General features: G+C 35.3%; 1 protein-coding gene across 3 annotated transcripts in view; it reads left to right on the top strand.

Moving 5' to 3' along the window:
* The window catches only part of PTPRR (protein tyrosine phosphatase receptor type R), a 292,671-nt gene that overhangs the window by 138,809 nt on the left and 134,703 nt on the right, over positions 1-19,159 (top strand). Inside the window, exon 3 of one of the 3 annotated variants that reach the window (XM_071218951.1) lies at positions 947-1,060. The exons of the other annotated variants lie outside the window; for them this stretch is intronic. The gene's annotated coding sequence lies outside the window, so the exon portion shown is untranslated. The remainder of the gene's footprint in view (positions 1-946; positions 1,061-19,159) is intronic. 3 annotated transcript variants of the gene reach the window in all.

The raw sequence follows: 19,159 nt of genomic DNA, 5'->3' as shown, positions 1-19,159 counted from the left end.
GTTTGTTTTTTTTCATTCATTGGAATCACTTTCTTAATATACATTTGCAGGAGAAAAATTACTGGATCAAAGATAGTGAACATTTTTAGAATTCTTGGCACTGCCCTATTGCTTAAAAAATAGTTAATATATTACTACCACCAGTTATATATAAAAGGTTATGTTTAACTGCAACCTTGTTAGAGTTTTGCCATATATCTCGAAGTCTTAAATCTTAAAGAGGTCTAAAGTGTTTCAGCTACCATTATTCTAATAGATTGTTGGCTTCTTAAAGACAGAGGTCATGTCTTAATTAACTTTGTTTCCTTCTATTTTTTTTCAGACCAAATATTTCACTAATGATGAAAATTAAAATAGTCATTTATCTGAAATCCCTTTGTATTAAATCATAACAGTGTGCATATGGTAGAGGGAAAAAAATCCATTTTGGAATCAAACCAACTAGGATTTGAATCCCAGATCCACTTGGGTAATTTGTTTAAAGCACTTTAATTTGCCCATCAAGAAAAGGATTAATAATAATACTGGCTTCCTAAGTCTATGTGAGGGATAAAATGAGGTATCTGTCAATTCAAGAACACTGAGTAAAAAATTTTTGGTGGAAGTAGTAGAACTTTCAGAAGAACCTTATATGTATCATGAAAATAGCTTGTGAATATATAGTCTTGTGGGTTTTTTAAGGCAAAAAGAAAAGAAAATCCCTCTTGCAACACACATTACACATCTTGTCTACAGTCCTTCAAGTTCTCATTTTACAGTCTTGCTAATTACCATTAAAAAAAAATTCCCATGTATTTCAATTCTAGTAAACTGTCGAAACAGCAAGCACCTGGGGTATCTCTTGGGAACGCACAAGCCGCTACCGTAGACCTGGGATCAGCCATATCTCTAGAAATAGTACCAGGCAGTTACCTCCAGGTGACTAAATGAGGTTTCATCTCCGCAGCACGAGCTTAGAAAGCATTGCGATTAGTCCGACTTGCTATTGTGAGAAAATAACACAGAGAAGAGTACAAATGGAAGCCAAATTCATCACAGTATCCTGGCGATTTCCAGATAGGTAAGAGAATCTTTCATCGTATGTAAAGCAGAGGCTCTCTCGGTAAGGGTACAAGATTAGAGAGATGAATATTGAGATTAAGTCTGTGTCTGTTCATATATACGCATATATAAATGAGTTGGCAGAGAATTTTTTTATCTAGGGAAATATTGTTAGTCTCGGAGCATGAAATTAAAAGAAAAGGGTACGTCATTACTCAACCTATCTAAACAGAAAAGACCCTGTCATGATCTTAAGGAGTTTCTTGAGCAATTCCTAAGCATCCTAAAGAGAAGAGAATTGCAAATACCTCCATTTGGACAGAAACCAAAAGTTTCATAAAAGATGTTGAATGCAGTCGATATTTTCTTTGTTTCGTTCAGCTTAGTTCTCCCATGCTGACCTTGGGGAATACATGTCAGCTTGCACTTATGGTAACGGTGAAAGGTAAGAAGGGAGGATTACAGTGGGCTAAATCACTAAATCGAGAGGTTTTTATCATAGCCTGGAGACCCTGCCTTTGCATGCAGTGTTCACTAAAAGACTAGTCAGTGTCTTCTCTTGTAATCGGATGTGGGGGACCAATGAATGAAAGCTTGTGACAAGAGACATCCCTGACCTAATTCCCAGTCGGGACCTCAGCTTTGTTGTTTTCTACCCGTAACCAAGAACCTTATTATTTAACCTTGGCTGGTCTCAGAAGAATTATGTCTCTCATTAAAAATTACATATGAATTCATTAGCTAATCTGCATTGAAGTGCTATCCTCAGGTGAAGAGCATCGCAAAATATTTAGTTCACATATTAAGTTGATTGCAGAAAAAATATGGATTGAGTTCTGAGTGAGGTCTAGGCATTGTACTAAGTTCTGAGTGGCATACAAGGAACAAAAATAAGAATTTAGTTTGAGTATTTGAAAATAATATACTCGTTCTGGTATTGGTACAAAGTTATGGATAATTATGTTTTTATCTGGATCCATAATGATGAATAACAATGTCAAAAATAACACATCTGGATTTTCCATCCATCTGAATAATATGATTGAATTAACTTCCTGTCTGATTCAATATTGCAGAAAACAGCCATTAAGATGTCCCAAATAAATCATTTGATTAAAGAAGTCAATCTCTATTTGCCATAATATATAGGGTTGCCAATTTTTTTTTTCTTCGAGTATTACTCTAGTGCAAGATATGAGCAAATAATAATGCTAAAGGATGGTTTGGCAATAATTTTAAAGCAGGATTTAGGGTTTAACAGCAAGATTTTAGACTAAAGAGAAACTTAAGTTTTTGGTGATATTTTTAATGTCCAGTGCATAATGAAGAGGACTAACCTGTTTAAATCTGTCATTTAATAAAATTAAAGCCTTAGGATGTGGCTTCATAAATTTTGGGATTTCAAGATTTTCCCATAAAGCTTCCATAGTCGCAAATTTATTTTTTAAAGTTAATGTGAATTACTCGGTTGGTACTTGATGTTGGATTGAGTTGTATGGAATTAGCTATCTTCTCTATTTAGTAATAACAAGGAGGAATAAGCTATATATAATCTATTTGTTTTCCTTTTTTTTTTTTTGTATTTTTTATTTATAGAGAAGTTGTAGGTTTACAAAAAAATCATGCAGAAAATACAGAGCCACCATACCCCCATACACACACAGTTTTCTCTATTATTAACAATTTTCATTAGGCTGGTAACTTTGTTATAATTTATTGAACAATATTATTGTAATTATATTATTAACTATAGTCCATAGTTTACATTAGAGTTCACTGTGTTGTACAGTACTATTGGGTTTTTTTAATTTTTATTTTAGTAACATATATCCAACCTAAAATAACTCATATCAATATGTAATTCAGTGGTAATTAAATACACAATATTGTGCTACCATCACCACCGTCCATTAGTGAAACTTTTCCACCAACCCAAACAGAAATTCTGTACACTAAAGCATTGACCCCCTATTCCTTATCCTCACGCTAGCCCCTGGGATCCTATATTCTAGTTTCTGACTATAAATTTGCTTATTCTAATTATTTAGTATCAGTTAGATCATGCAATATTTGTTCTTTTGTGTCTGGATAATCTCACTCAACATGGTGTCTTTAAGGTTCAACCATGTTGTTGCACATATCAGAACTTCATTCCTTTTAATGGCTGAATAGCATTCCATTGTGTGTAAACACCACATTTTATTTATCCATTCATCAGCTGATGGGCACTTGGGTAGCTTCCATCTTTTGGCAATTGTCAATAATGCCACTATGAACATTGATATGAAAATTTCTGTTTGAGTTCCTGGTTTCAAATCTTTGGGGTTTATACCTAGAAGTGGGATTGCTGGGTCATATGCTGCATTAGCCAGCCAAAGGGATGGTGATGCAAAATACCAGAAATTGGTTGATTTTTATAAAGGGTATTTATTTGGGGTAGAAGCTTATAGTTTCCAGGCCATAAAGTACAAGTTACTTCCCTCACCAAAGTCTTTTGCCATGTGTTGGAACAAGATAGCTGCAGACATCTGCCAGGGTTCAGGCTTCCTGGGTTTCTCTTTCCAAGACTTTCCTCTTTCCAGGCTCAGGTGTTCTGTTATCTCCACAAGGTCAGCTGTAGACTATGAGGCTCTCTAGGCTTTGCCTCTCCACAAGGCCAGATATAGACTTTCAGGCAAATGGCTCTGTCTCTCTCTCCAGGGCTTCTGTCATGTCTAAGGAGCTGTCTCTACACCTCTGTGTCCTTCTCCTATGTGTTCACTTCCTGGACTCCAGCTCAAAACTAACTCCAACATCAAAACTCCAACTCTGTCCTTTGCCATGTCTTTTATCTGTGAGTCCCCACCCACCAAGAGGCAGGGACTGAACACCCTACTGAGTGTCCCAATCAAAGCCCTAATCATAATCATGCCCAGGTACAGACCAGTTTACAAACATAATCCAATATCTATTTTGGAATTCATGAACCATATCAAACTGCTACATATGGTAATTCTATAATTAACTTTCTAAGGAACCACCAAACTGTCTTGTAAAGCTGCACCATTTTACCTACACACAATAAATGATTGTCCCTGTTTCTCCATATCTGCTATGTCCAAAGTCTAATCTTCTTTGATGATTTCTGAATTTTCATCATGTTCCCCTGTATAGGCCATCATTTCCTTTTTCTTTGTTTGTTTTAGAATTTTTTGTTGTACACTGTACAATTTATTATTTTGAAGTGTTAACTCTGGGATTCAGTCCCTGAACTATCTGTTCCTAAAGTTTGTATTCAGCTAGTCATATGAAAGGGATTTTCCTTGAGTGACAGGAATTAACAAAAAGAAACACACAAACTACCTTTCACAGTCTTTGCAAATTGGCTGTTTGTTGGCTGGTGCTCTCCTTCAGAGTTTAGCCCTCCAATCAAGAAGATCATCCCTAGTTAAAGTGAAGTACAGGATCTTCTCCATCTTTTCTGAGCCTGTCTCTTATCCTGGGTTTGTGCTAACTCACTTGTGGCTTAGGAATTCCCCCATTTGTAAGGATTTAAATGACCTCTCTTCTCTCTATCAAATAAACTTTCTTTCCTTTCTGGCTTCTCCGTTGTATTACTTAAAGCAGGTAATAATTTGCCACAGACCACTTTGACTTAATTGTTTCTTATACTGCTTTAGTTGTCCACAAGCTGGGAGAGTGAGCCAGAGAAGAGTTTCCTGATTCAGACTTTCAGGCTGCCACCAATTGCTTGATGCCTGCATACAGGCACCCCAGTATGCACATAGGGGTTACTCTGCTTCCTCTGGTACAGGGCAAGGGTCCCACAACAAGCATGCAGGCTGGCTTTACACTGTGCCAGGTTGGGGCCAGCAAGAGCACCATGAGCTTCTCCTACTATTTTTCAAGCAGGTCTTCTTGATTGGACATTCGCCCCTTACTGCAATACTTTTAAGTGTTTTCCAAAGTTTTGGAGAAGGTGGCTCTGCCAGGTTTTGCTAGTTGTTCAAAGATTCTATGGGGGAAGGGCATCCCGGAGCATCTTGAACTGTCATCTTGATCCTTCCTTTGTTTTTCTAATCTATTCATACACTTTCTTCTAATAATTGAATAATTAGATCAGAGATAATAAATACCATAGTCTGAATCATACTGAAAGAAAATAAAAGGCATATTACTGGGAGGACTGGGAAGTCAAAGCAGGATGAAATTGGTGCAGCCCTGCTGTTCATTTAAGTTATGCTGTAGAGAATCACTCAGAATCTTTCTTTTCTAGTGATAAGACGGTTCTCTAACCACTAAAATAACACATTGTGGAAAATTGTATGTTTATTATTATCTTGCCATATCCCTCTGTTGAAAGTACCATAGGAACACTGACTGAGACTTATTCCACACTCCATCTTGGTTCATTTTTAGTTATGCAGAAAATTGTTAATTCCCACTGTGACAGAAAAACCAAGATTACCTAGAATAAAAATTGACAGGACTTTAAATCATAGTGTTTTTATTTGCATCTCAAAAATATGTGCCAATAAACCTCATTTCATTTTACAGTGTTTCTTGGAGAATTGTGTAGTTCACCAGAAGAGTAAAAAAGAGAATACTATTACATTCATTGAAGTGAAACAAAACCTACTTCAAGGAAGAGATAAAAATAAATTTATAATGTCCTTCCGTGGAGCTTTAGAATCCAAACCACCCTTGTGATCAGACTGATGTTTTAGAGCTTCTGTGGCTGACCTGTCCCTTTATGACTCCAGCTTTTATGTGTGATCAATTAAAAGTCCCAAAAGAACATATTCCTGCTGATTGAATATAAGCACATTAAAAGGTAGTCTCTCCCAATTTTACCCACATCTGGAATAAAGCACCAGTGGCCTGTAAGCATTGTTCACTTTTTCATTTAAAAAAAAAAGTAGCACTCACTTATTTTATGGTTGTAACAGTATTAGTTTCTGACTAGAAGCTAGTGGTTGAAGGGGTTGAAGTATTATTTTGCCCTTGGCCATCTGTTTTCAAACATCCCTAAATGCCACCTAGAAGCTAGTGTGGTTTCAATTCTTACTGGGCACATTAGTCAAGAGCTCCTCTGTCTTTTGCAGAAAAGCTGCATGAATGGAACGGTCACAGCTGTGATGATTAGAATTTTGTCATCTTGATGGGACTGGATGAGGAAACCTGAATTTGTCTGACCTCATTTCTCAGGCAGCGTTCACCTGAGTTGGGCTTTGGTCATAAAGTGTTTCTGTGTGACCCTGATTCCAGTCATTTTCCACTCAAGCTTTTTGGTTATCTCCAGCATGAGAAACACTGAAGGAAGCGGGGGTGGGGAGGAGTAACAACGTCTTAAGGGAAACTGAAAAGAACACAAGGAATATGAATGAGAAAAAATAATATTCAGTACATCAAAAACATAATCAGGGGAGATGAAGGTAGAAATTTTTATTGACTTGAACATATAATAATGAGACTGGAAAACACTGTTAAAAGCAAGCAACTTGCTATTATATTTGTTTACTGTACCCAGAATAATAACTATTTGTGGTTAAATCATGCTTTTTCTCCTGTCTCTAGAGAACTGTGCTTTAAACCTCTATGTTCTTCTTTTTGATCCATAGATATGTTCTCAACTTTTATAGAAATTTTTATAAGTATAAACAGACTCAAAATCACAAAGTAAATGAATGGTTGTATCGTAAAAGTACATAGAGTATTATTTTACAATTTATCGAAGATTACCTCCTTCAGTGAATTAATAGTTGGAAAAAATAAGACCTTCACCATTTCATGATTTTTGAAAATCAGTTATTAAAAGAATGGGGGATTACTCCAAATTATATAGAACTTAAAGTTTTAAGAATCATGTATAAAATTTCTTTATTTAATTGGTAAATTCCAGGAGGCTTTGAAAGAAAAAAAGAAAGCTTTCTATAGGAATCTTAATAGGGAATATGAAAAGGATCACTAATTAGGAAATAATATTAAAATAGAGGAGAGTGATTAATTAAATGAAGTAAAAAGTAGGTTATAAAAAACTTTTCAAATAAGAAGGCTAAGGGGTTCTCATCTAAATCACTAAATTTGGCTCCATTTTATTATTAATATTTAACATGTAGTGGTAGAGAGAAGAAAAGGAAGATGAATTTAATTTAGCATCTAAAAAGAGTCTTCTCTAAGATTTGAGATTTGGATTGAGTGTTCACAGTAGCCATGGTTTGCAAGGGTAGTGTAGGGAATGGGTGGAAACAAAATCTGAAGTGAAAGAACCCTTCTTAAAATGTGTCATTCTGACTTTAAATTCCAAAAATATATCACATTAGCAAAACCAAATCGTTTTGACCATTGTTTTTTCTTCTGTCCTGGTTGACTTTCGGCTTAAACTCTTTGATAGGTGCAACAATCAATAAATGCAAATTCTGCAAATCTAGTCAGGCCCCTTCTTAGAGCCTTGATATTATTACTGTTCCAGTCAGTATATTCAGGGACCTTCATTTAATCAACAAAGTGGCTATTCAATTTCCCTTCATACTGAAAATATAGAGAAGTAAGTTGTGACAGTTTGAATTTTGTGAATCCCAGAAAAAGATTAAGCTCTTAAACTCATCTATTCCTGTGGGTGTGGTACCCTTTGATTACATTAGATTCTCTTTAAATCACCTGATTAGATTGGTTTTTATTGGACTATGTCAGTGAGGTGTAACACAGGTTGGGTTTCCGCCTTCTTGCTGGGACTTATATAAACAGAAACATGGAGGAAGAGACACACAGGAAAAGGGAGCTCTGCCATTTTGACCTTGCCATGTGAGAGAGGGCTCCAGGTTTACCTACAACTTCAGAAAGGTAGAGATGCCCTGAGAGGCTGAGAGAGGTCCCAGAGCCTGGAATCAGCAGTGCACAGAGGCATGGAAAGAGACTCCTGAGGGGCCAGGCCCACAGAGCAGCTCAAGGCTGAAGACACAAGCCATATGTCTGATAGCCCACACCTGAACTCAAGAAGAAAGCAGAGCAGCTGAGACAGAGAGAGGCCTTGAAAGAGACAAGCAAGCACTATGCCTGGTTACCATCAGTGGAGCTCCAAGCTCTGGGATATGGTAGATCCTAGAGGGAAAGGCTGGGACATCAGCCGAGATTGGCGGCCACCTTGCCTCATCACATGGCAGGACACCAGGGTCACCAGTAGCTGACTTTGGTGAGAAAACACCTCTAATTGGGTATTTCACAACCTCAGAACTGTAAGATTTTACCCCAAATAAAATTCTCATTATAAAAACCAACCCATTTCTAGTACTTTGCATTAGCAGCCCTTTGGTAAACTAAGACATAGGTCATTAAATTAATCATTTCAACATCAATATATACAAATCCACATCTTTAAGCAAACTTCATGGAACACATTTTATCTGAAAATTCTAGCTCTTTTATATTTAATATCTAGTATGAAACTGACAGAAATCCAACAACAGGGATGCAGTTGTCATCATTTCACAGATGTGGAAACTGAGGTTCAGAGAAAGACAGGAAATAAACCCCAACCTACATTCTTAATTATTAAATTAAAGTGTGCAAAGTTTTCTTACTTAATAATTGCTCATATATGAGACTTCCAAACACACAAACTCAATTGTTTTATTAAGTTGTCTTAAGGCTCCTTCTTAGCAATAGACCCACCCAAGCAATGTAAGAGTTAAGTCCTTCTTCTGTGGCTCCATAATATTTATTTTCATTTGCATTTTATCCTCTTTTCATTGAATATAATTTTGGTGTACTGGCCTATCTCTCCATTAAATCATTCCTCTGCAATAAGAATTTGCTCTGTTTTTTGCCTTTGTATCTCTAAAATCGATCATAGATCCTATATAGAGTAGGTACAGAATGAGTATTTGTCAAAGAATTAATGAATGGTTAACATTTTTCATTTGCATTTCTACTTCCCAGGCTTTTCAGTCATTGTTGTATTACCATAAAGCCATTTTCTAACTAATACAGTGGTCATAACAATTGACATTATTTCTCTGTTAATACACTTGTTAAAGTTACGATTTGTTTCTATAAGGTGAAATTATACCTATTGAGAAGGTCATAATGATTATAATCATTAATACACATTATTAGCCATGTTAATGTCTCATAGACACAAAAACAAAGATATTTTCAGGAGCTTATTTTTTCTTAAAAAATATGGCTATATTGGTGGTTGAGTCAGGGCTTTTTCATTCTTGATTTACCTCTTCTTACCCTTGGTTGTGTGTGACAGGCCTCTGAGTTAGCAAATATAGTTCATATGAGGTCATAGCATTCCCTAAAGTATCATTACTGGCATTTATTCAAGTCTTACTTAGTGAAACCATTACAATAATTTACACCAACAACTTTTCACAGTTTTTTGGTTTGTTTAATAATTCAACTTGATCCTGAAAACTACAACATATACATAACAACTTGCTAAATTTTTATATGTGCATATATTTAAGAAGGTCATTTATACCCTTCCTTGCCCTAATTTTCTTCTCCTGATTCCCACATCCCTAAGGGAGTTCTTACATATTTGTGTCAAAATGAGTAAAAGTAATAGAAAAAACAAAAGGTGTTCTTTGTCTTTTGGCAAGGTCTAATTTTGCCCAAACTATACGAATGTGCCAATTTGCCTGAATGTCATAACTTTTCAATTTATCCTTATTTCAATAGTAATTTGAAGAGTCTGATATAAATATGCCTCCTCAAAAAATAATATAATTTATGATTTTAATGATATGATTTTATAGTTACATTGCTGAATCTAGAAAGATAACTAAAAAATTGAAAACATACCAGCTTGTACTAATTCATACTAGTAGCAATTTTGAAAACAGAGTAGGCAAAAACTAAGTATCTGAGCACATAATTCAAGAAGCTCCTGAGTTCTCCTTGAACAGAATGTCTTACCCTTTCTGAAGAATGTAGACACCTTTTCTTAATTCACTCCCAGTCTTCATGTAGCTCCTTCATGAATTGTTTTATTTGATGAGCTGATCAGTTGCTACAGTCACCTGTAATTTCAATAGAGCAATTATATGCGAAACAGTTGTCATTGCAATTGTTTTCAAAATCTCTCAAAAACATTACTTTTACCAAAATTCTATTACTGTGATTTCATGTATTAAAAGGGATTGCTCAATACTAGTATAGAGATCTTTAGAAGAAAGATTAAGTCATTGGATTAGCATTGCTCTAGTACAAATGGCAAAGCTCTAACTATCTAGGGAAAAAGATTTTTCTATATATCGCCCTATCTTTCTTCTTTTGTTGTCAGCAAAAATTGGTCTTGGTGTCCTTCCTGTTTCTTGACCATGCACTCACTGCTTAACCTTTAGTAATATGCTCATTTTAATTTATGAATATCAAATTGTGCTAATCTTTTAAAAATTTTTGCCTAGTTGTTTGGCATAAAAGAAAGTCTCTGAAATTGTACATCCTATACTCGTAATCATTACACAATGAACTCTACTTCCAAATGAGGACTTCCTTGACCTCACTGGTCTTCATAATGGAACATGGGTCGTATTTTGAGAATTGCACCTCTAAGACCACTAATTAATTCTTCATCAATGAATCCAACAACATTTTCTTAGTTGGCAGCATCTGGCAGTATTGGCAATCTTTTGGAAAATCTCTACTCCTGATATCTTTGACACCACATACCTTGAAATTCCTCTGACCCTTTTACCTCTGTAAATACCCTTGCTGAATTCAAGGCCGAGCAACAGTAAAAGCTTTAAGAACCTTTTTCTTTTAGTGACTGGCTTTGTGGTGCCATGTGTTGGTGTTTGAGGGAGCTAATAATGACATCCTTCAGCTCCCTGCCTGAGTTCTGAACCAACTGAGAAAGACAGGAAGCAGGCTATTTGAGATCAAATGTCAGCTTCCTTGCTGATAGAGCTGTTGGAGATGTAACTTAGGAACATGAAAATGATATACTTCCATGACTGCACCCCTTTCTTAGGCAGATTTGCCCACCCAGACACAGCCAGTACTGGTCAACCTCAGCCCTCCCAGTAGGGACAGAACCGTCACAGTTTACTGTGCCAAATAGCAAAAAACAGGCCAGTTTGGCTGTTATTCAGAAAGTAAATAAGACTCAGACTAAATAGCATTTGTAATATTTACAAATTAGAATTTGTAAATTACCATATGACTTACCCTATGACTCAATAAGCCCATTACTAGGCATAAACCCAAAAGAATTGAAAGCAGATATTTCAATACCAATGTTCATAGCATTACTCACAATTGCCAAAAGATGGAAGCAACTCAAGTGTCCAACAACGGATGAATGGATAAATAATAGAGACACACAATGGGATATTATTCTGTCGCAAAAAGGAATGATGTTCTGATACATGTGACAACATGGCTGAACTTTGAAGACATCATGTTGAGTGAAATAAGCCAGATAGAAAAGTAGAAATATTGCATGATTTCACTGATAGGAAATAATTAGAATAAGCAAATTCGTAGAGTCAGAAACTAGAATATAGGTTACCAGGGGCTAGGGTGAGGATAAGGAATAAGAAGTCAATGCTTTAATTGTACAGAATTTCTATTTGGGTTGATGGAAAAGTTTTAGTAATGGATGATGGTGATGGTAGCACAACGTTGTGAACATAATTAACAGCACTGAAATATATAATAATTAAAGGGGAAATTTTAGGTTGTATATATGTTACTAGAATAAAAATTAAAACAACAACAAAGGACTGTAAAACACAGAGGACCCTAACATAAACTACGTATTATAGTTAATAGTACAATTATAAATATGTTCTTTCATGAGTTATAACAAATGTGGGCTCTGAGGTAAAACTTAGTAATAGACTAATTGGTGTCAAAAAATTCACTTTATGCTTATTGCAAAGAAATGTGATTTCTTAAAAGTTTTCTTTCATCTTTTTCTTCTAAAGTGCAAATTATTCATAATATAGAGTTGTCTTTATAGAATAAAATTTCCTTTTTGAAACTTTTAAAATGAAGAAAAGCAACCTAGATATAGATAATAATAATGTATGATCTCGACAGAGACCATATCTGTTAATATTTATTGGTGTTATCATCCACTCTTTATTTCCATAAAATTATAGAACATCATAAATACATTGGTGAAATGGGGATTCTACTTATAATTTGTCTTATTCTCATTTTTTACTGTATGAAATATTATTAACACCTTCTCATGATCAGTTATTCTAGTTTAAAGCCATTTTAACTGGCAACACAATATTCATTCTACAAAATTATTTTCCTGATTTCTTATAGACATTTAAGTTGTTTCAATTTTCTCCTATTGTAAAGATTGTTTCAGTTTACCTTTTGTTAAAAAACAACAACTCTTTCTACTTATCAGTGGTAATTTCCTTTATATATTTTCCTAGTAGTGGCATTGCTGGGTCAAATGTTTTCATGTTTGTAAGGCTTAATATGGAGTTGCAAAATTGCCATTTAGAATTGTAATAGTTTATTCTGTCTGAGTTAGTAGTGCATGCAAATCAGTTTATTTCCTTCTTACCACTACAGGTGGCTATTCTTTTTTAAATTTTTGCCAATTGTGTTCAGTTATTACTCAGGAGCAGAATTCTCATATTGTAACCCTTCTAAGCCTAACCATCTAAATTAAGAGTCTTCTACTTAATAACTACATATGGTTGATTAGGATGATTCATGTATTCATTCATTTCACAAAGATCTATTAAATACCTGCCATATATTGGCACTCTTCTAGGTCCTGAGGATATAGCAGTGAAACAGACCGACAAGTGGAATCAGACATAGCAGTGGAGCCCACAATTTAGTAAAAGGAGACATACAATAAATGATAAATAAACAAAAACATGTCAGATGGTGAAAAGAGGCAGGAGAAAATGAAACCACGATGCTGGGACAGGGAGGGGCAGGGCCGAGAAGACCTCATTAAGGAGGTGCCATTTGTACTAAAAGCTAAAAGATCAGAAGGAGCCAGCCAAATAAGATCGAAAAGCTCTCCAGGCAGAGGCCAGGCTAATGCCAACGTCATAAGTTTAAAATGTGTAGAAATTGTCTGAGAAACTGAATTAAGGACAGAGCAGCTTGAGGGAGGGATGTGAGAGAAGGCTGAGGGGTAACAAGCCAGATCAAATGAGGCTTTGTAGGCCAAGGCAATTGAATTTTAACTCTAAATAGGATAGAAAGTCATTGAGAGTTTTTAGAGAGAAAGAGAAGTTTGAACATTTTTGGGGAAAAAAATAGATTTAAAATCTGATGCAAAAGTCCAAGAAACTGTAAACAAAATAATTTGTCACTACCTGTCTGAAACAATTGAAAGCATATCTTGTCTAGTGTATCGCAAAGAGTAAGCTAGCAAAACTCAGAATTTAAGATAATAAAACATATTACAGAAATTAAAAACATATTAGAAACAAAAGAAGTAGAATAGATTTTGCTGAAAACATAGAGGGACATGACAAGTAACTCTGAGAAAATGTCAGTTAAATAAAGACATACCAGTGGTTAGAAAAAATAAAGTAGTTGGAGAAAGACAACCACAGAATATATAACTGCTACTTCTTATCTGTGAAGATGAGACAAAAATATTTAGATGGCAAATTATTCAAATGTATAATAGGAGAAAATATTTCTGAAAAAAGATTCCAGAATCTGTAGAACCACATTCTAGAAACTGCTATTCTTAGGAACTATTCTGATACTTTTTTTTTTTTTTTAAGTTTAAAGACAAATAAAGGTTCCTATGAGATTCCAGGCAGAAAAAAACAAGGTACCTACAAGACAATTCAGAGTTCAAAGGTGAAAAATAAAAATACTGAATCAAGAATTCAATAACCAGTCAAGCTATTATTTATTATAGATACCATAAATGCATTCAGAAAATATAAAGCCTCAGGAAATATAGCACTCATGAACCCTACTTAAAAGAAGCTATTTGACTATGAAATCCAGCTACATAAGATACATCAAAAGTAAAAATTCAGGAATGGTGACATCTTTCTAAAAAAAAAACTGATCCTGAGTACTGGACTCTTTTCAATATATAACTAACAATTTAGGACTTCAGAAATTATAGTTATAGAACATATTCATCTCTAAGTAATGCTAACACAAGTCCAATGTCTTAGTGACAATACAATAAAAGTTTATTTTTAACTCATGTCATTGTTTAATGAGGGTTGTTAGGTCAGGGACTTCTGCTTCATGCAGATTTGGGGACCCAGGCTTCTTCTACCGTGTCACCCCACTGTAGGGTCACTCTGGAGCCATCTAGGTTGTAGACAGAGGAAAAAGAAAACGAGTGTTGAAGACACCGCATTCTCAACTGCCTCAGACTGGAAATGACTCTTTACTTTCACTTCACTTACATTTAACTGGTGAAGATTATCACATAGTTCCACCTATATATAGGGATGTGCTTCCAGAAAGACAAAATAGGTTTGGTAAGTAGCCACAACTGCATAGAATTAAACATATTATAAAAGTGTAAATATATAAATATAATAATATACTGTAATTTTTAAAAATTGGCAATGTTCAGGAAAATTGGTGAGAAGAAGTATAAATTTTCTCATTTTTCATAGCAGGAAGCTAATAAATACTTTCTAAAGTTTTAAAATCAAGAAATAAAAGTTTAAATAGATCATCATGCATTATTTAATGTTATAAACACTAGCAGTAAAATGTAGAACAATAAATTTCGGAATATATAGCAAAAGACAGAAAGTGAAATAAGTATAAAAACAAAAAACATAAAATAAAGTAATAAACATATCTGGATCTGTTAATATTATAAAATTAAATAGGATAAGCTAACCTATTAAAAATAAGAAATTACTAGATGAGAATCAAAAACATAATATTCTATGATAGTATATATAAAAATATATTCCAGGTACATTAATAAGTGACAAAAGCAAGTAGTGGAATAATGTATAGTTTCACCCCGTATGTATTCAACAACAATATATATGACAAATCATATATGCATATTATTTTATATAATATATGCATAGAAAATATTTGTAAGTATACACGAGAAATGGCTAGTAGAGTTATTTCTGGGGATTGGATTGCAGGGTAGGAAGAGGCAAGCATGTTTTCACCCTTCACTTGTATATCTTTCAATACCTTAATTTATTTTAATATGTATAAAATTTTTATGATAAATATTTAAAGAAACAAAAACACTCATGTCCAGCACACAATTGGAGAACTGAAAGGTAGAAGCAAAACAAGGGGGAAGAGAGAGAAGGGAAGGCCAACAATGATTTTCAAGCTGAGTCTCCAATGATAAGGAAAAGAACCTAGCCAACATTTCCCTGCTGGCACAAATGTGAAAGAGCTTGGCATGCTTAGTAAATCTTAGGACTATTCTTGCATGGTGGTGAGAGGTGGGAGGTTAAGGCTGGAAGGACAGGGCAATTGTAGTGAACAAAGGAATGAGGACATTTGTTAGAAAATGAGCTGCCCTTGAAGTAATTTTAAGGAAAAGTAACCTGATTGGATTAGATTTGTTAAAGATCTATGGTGTCTGTGTGGTGAAGAATTAGAATCCATGGAAGATTACTGTGCAACTCATTAAGATTCTGCTGAAATAGCCAAGGTAGCCATGATAATGTCTGAACCAAAATGGTGGAAATATAGATGAGGTTTGATGAGTTCAACATTCAGGAGTTATTTAGAAGGTAGAACAGACAAGTCTTGCTTACTAATTGGATGTTTGGTGGGGTGTGGCAGAGAGGAGAAAGGAGTCAAGATGATTGCCAAATCATCCCATTATATAAGATAGAGAGAGAGAAATAAATTGGGTTACGGATGTGGAGAGAGAAAGGTAAGTTCAGTGTTAGTAAGATTGAATATAAGTGGAATATTCAGGTAGAGAGAAGCAGGTGAACAACTCCAGGAAAAGTGATCAAGTGAAATATGGAAATAAAATTATTAGCATGAAAAGAGTAGCAGGAGACAAACGCAAAGGATGACAATATAAAACGCTTCCAACAGATAAGGGTTTTCTGTTGCGTTTAAAGCTATAAACTGAGAAACATTCACTTTTGTTCCTGGAAATCACTTGCCAAACCATGGCCAAAAAGAGGAGGCTTCTCAGCCAAGAATGGACTTAGTGATAGTTTTTCATCATTCCAGGTAGGAATGAGCACATATTAAAGTTAAAAAGAGGTGGGTGGCATTCTCCTGACAGGCTTTGGTCCTTAAGAAAGCAGGGTCCTTCCACAGCTGCTGGGAATCGAGACAGCCCTTCTCTCAGGGGGTTATGGGCCTTTCTCTTCCCCCAATGGGACCTACAGCGTGTGGGCCTGCCTCTTACTATTTACTGCCAGGTGAACTCCAGGCTAAATAGTGACATCAGGATGGGACTAGTATTTGGAAACCTGTATCGCCTCCCAAGCAAAAATAATCTAACCATCCTTTTAAGAATAAATAGCTAAAGTCCAATCACATACTTATGGTTCACACATAGTATGAACAATGCTGCATTTTGGTGAATTCCATTGGCCTGATTTACAGCTAGAGTCCGTAGGCTTCAACTATATGGACAGAAGGTAACCAAAGAAAATAAGTCTTATTACAAAGCAGTATTTCTTTGCATGGGAAGAGAAGATATGAGGCCTAGGCCCCAGGTAAAGAGAATTGCTCTGGAACTTCTTAATAAGGCCCAATACATTTAAATATAGATGGAGTTTGAAATCTCTGAATTTTTTAATATGCTTAGTATTGTCTATATGCTTGACTATTTTTAATATCAAAAATAATTGTTCTTGTATAGTAACTCTAATTGTATTATATACTGCTGCAAAATGGCTTAGCATTTGCATTTGAGAAGAGCATTTTAATATCTTTGAAATTAAAAACAAATCATTTTGTATGCTAAATGCTAGAAATAACCAAATGGGCTTAGAATTCAAACTAAAATATGTTTTGACTATTATATAGAAACTTTAAAGCTGTGACACTGTTGATATTGCCATAGAAATTTATATTCTATTGTAATTGTTACAATTTCACCCAATAAGATGAGAAGCTGTGCATTTCTAGCATCTGTCCAGAAGGAAGAAGCTGGCATATGTCTTCTAACTGCAGGAAGTCATATACTTTCATTTTGTCTGAAATGAAATTCTCATTTTGGCTAAGAAGCCTTTCTCTTTCTTGAGTTACACACATGTATAAGGTCTGGCACATCTCAGGCCCTTAAATACATATATATCTGTTTCCACTATATTTTAGTACCACTGATTTATGTGGAATAGTCAGAAATATATGCATGCATTGTGGAATTGATCCAGCTTTTCCTGGGCAAGCAGAGATCTGAAAGGCAAGTTATTCATATGTTTTTGTTGCAATGAACCAGATGAATATGGTCTAAATTAACCAATTACTTCAACTCACTTCTGAACTTCAGTTGGTTAGTCTAAATTTCTGTTTCTAATACGCTGCTTTTACCTTCTTGAAAAGTTACCTTTTCAAGGGGTTTTTAATCTCAAGTTCCCATTTCACTTCCCATGTACCATTTCGATCTGAGGAACTTTAGGCTGTAATACTGTTTCCACAGTGACAAGCCTCAAGTTCATCATGGCCCTGGGAATTGAGTTCCCAAGCGCATACACAATCCTCTGGACTCTCAGTTCCCAGCAAGGACTCTTGGCTCCAATCCTGCCTCTTGGGGATCAGGGGCAGTGCTGTCTGCTTACCCTGCCTGACAAACACCCCTGGGTAGCCAGAAGTCAGTGGTTCCTCAGCAGTGTTTGAGAGAACCAAGGTACCAACCATCCCTGATCTTGCAAAGGAAGGGAGCAGACAGTCTCCAATACAGTGTTCTATACCTAATGGCAGGTAGCACAGCCTCACAGAGCTGAAAGCAGGCTGCTAGATGAAAGGAGCCATCATGTGAACTGACCTAATCTCTTGGGTTTGCCAGGTGACTACATAAAACATATTTCAAACTATAACATTGTTTTTCTCAAAACTGCTTTCCCAAAGCCTGCTCATCCTTCAAGATTCAGCCCAAGACTTACTTTCTGCATTAAACCATATTTTTATATATGGAAACATTTTTAGACTACAGAAAAGTTTACAGAATGATATAGGAAACAACTGTATCATTTTTATTTAACAACAACCAAAAAAAGTATTACTGATGGTGTTGATGTAGCTTTTGTACCTATCCCCAACATAATTTTCCTTTCGCCCTCCCCACAGCAGTCGATACCCTATCCTTGGGCTGTTAGGCAGAGATTTTCAGTGGTTCTGTCCTTTTCCAGATTCCAGTTTTTCACAAGAAGTCCTATCCCAGCTCCCTAACATAACCAAGTCCTGTGACTCTTGCCCCAAAACAAGCATCCAAAGACCCTAAGGTGTTTTCAGCTGGCCCTCACCTCCTGACTGGAAACCATTACACCTCTTTTGACCTTCCCAACTCCCTCTGATTCCTATAGCATTGGGCATTTTGTCCAGTTTCCCATCACTTATTTTGTACAAACCCACCTTGTCTTTATGTCTAGAGGATGTATTATTCCCTAATTAGACCATAAATTCTTGAATTCTTTATTAGAAAAATTCTGGGTGTATAGAACAATCATGCCTAAAATACAGGGTTCCCATATCCCACCCTATTGTTAAAATTGATGAAAGCATGTATTTTTAATAATTGTACTATTAACTATAGTCTATGATTTAGCTTAGGATTCATTGTGTAATGTAGGTCCAGAGGTTTTTTTTAAATTTTTATCCTGTTACCATATACACAACCTAACATTTCTCCTTTTAACCTTATGCAGATATATATTTCTGCGCTGTTAATTACATTCACAACATTGTCCTGCCAACACCACTATCCATTACCAAAACTGGGAGAACACCTCTAAGAGTTCCCATTCAGAGTAGATTACACTTGTAAGCAAATCTATTCATCACAGCATATATCAAGTGCAATTCACTTATGGAGTAGATGGTATTGCAGCCATCCAACAGTTATTGATTACCTACCATTGTCAAGTTAGTGAAATAAGCATTATAAGAATATAAGAATTGTACAAAGTTTTGGTTTCCTCACCTTGCAAAGCATCTATCTCAAATGTTTCTGATACATTTTTGAAAATATATAGTAAAG

Source organism: Dasypus novemcinctus, chromosome 12, assembly GCF_030445035.2.
Source record: "Dasypus novemcinctus isolate mDasNov1 chromosome 12, mDasNov1.1.hap2, whole genome shotgun sequence".
Lineage (NCBI taxonomy): Eukaryota > Metazoa > Chordata > Mammalia > Cingulata > Dasypodidae > Dasypus > Dasypus novemcinctus.
Note: the sequence above shows the minus strand (reverse complement) of the source record. Positions and strands in the feature narration are given on the sequence as shown.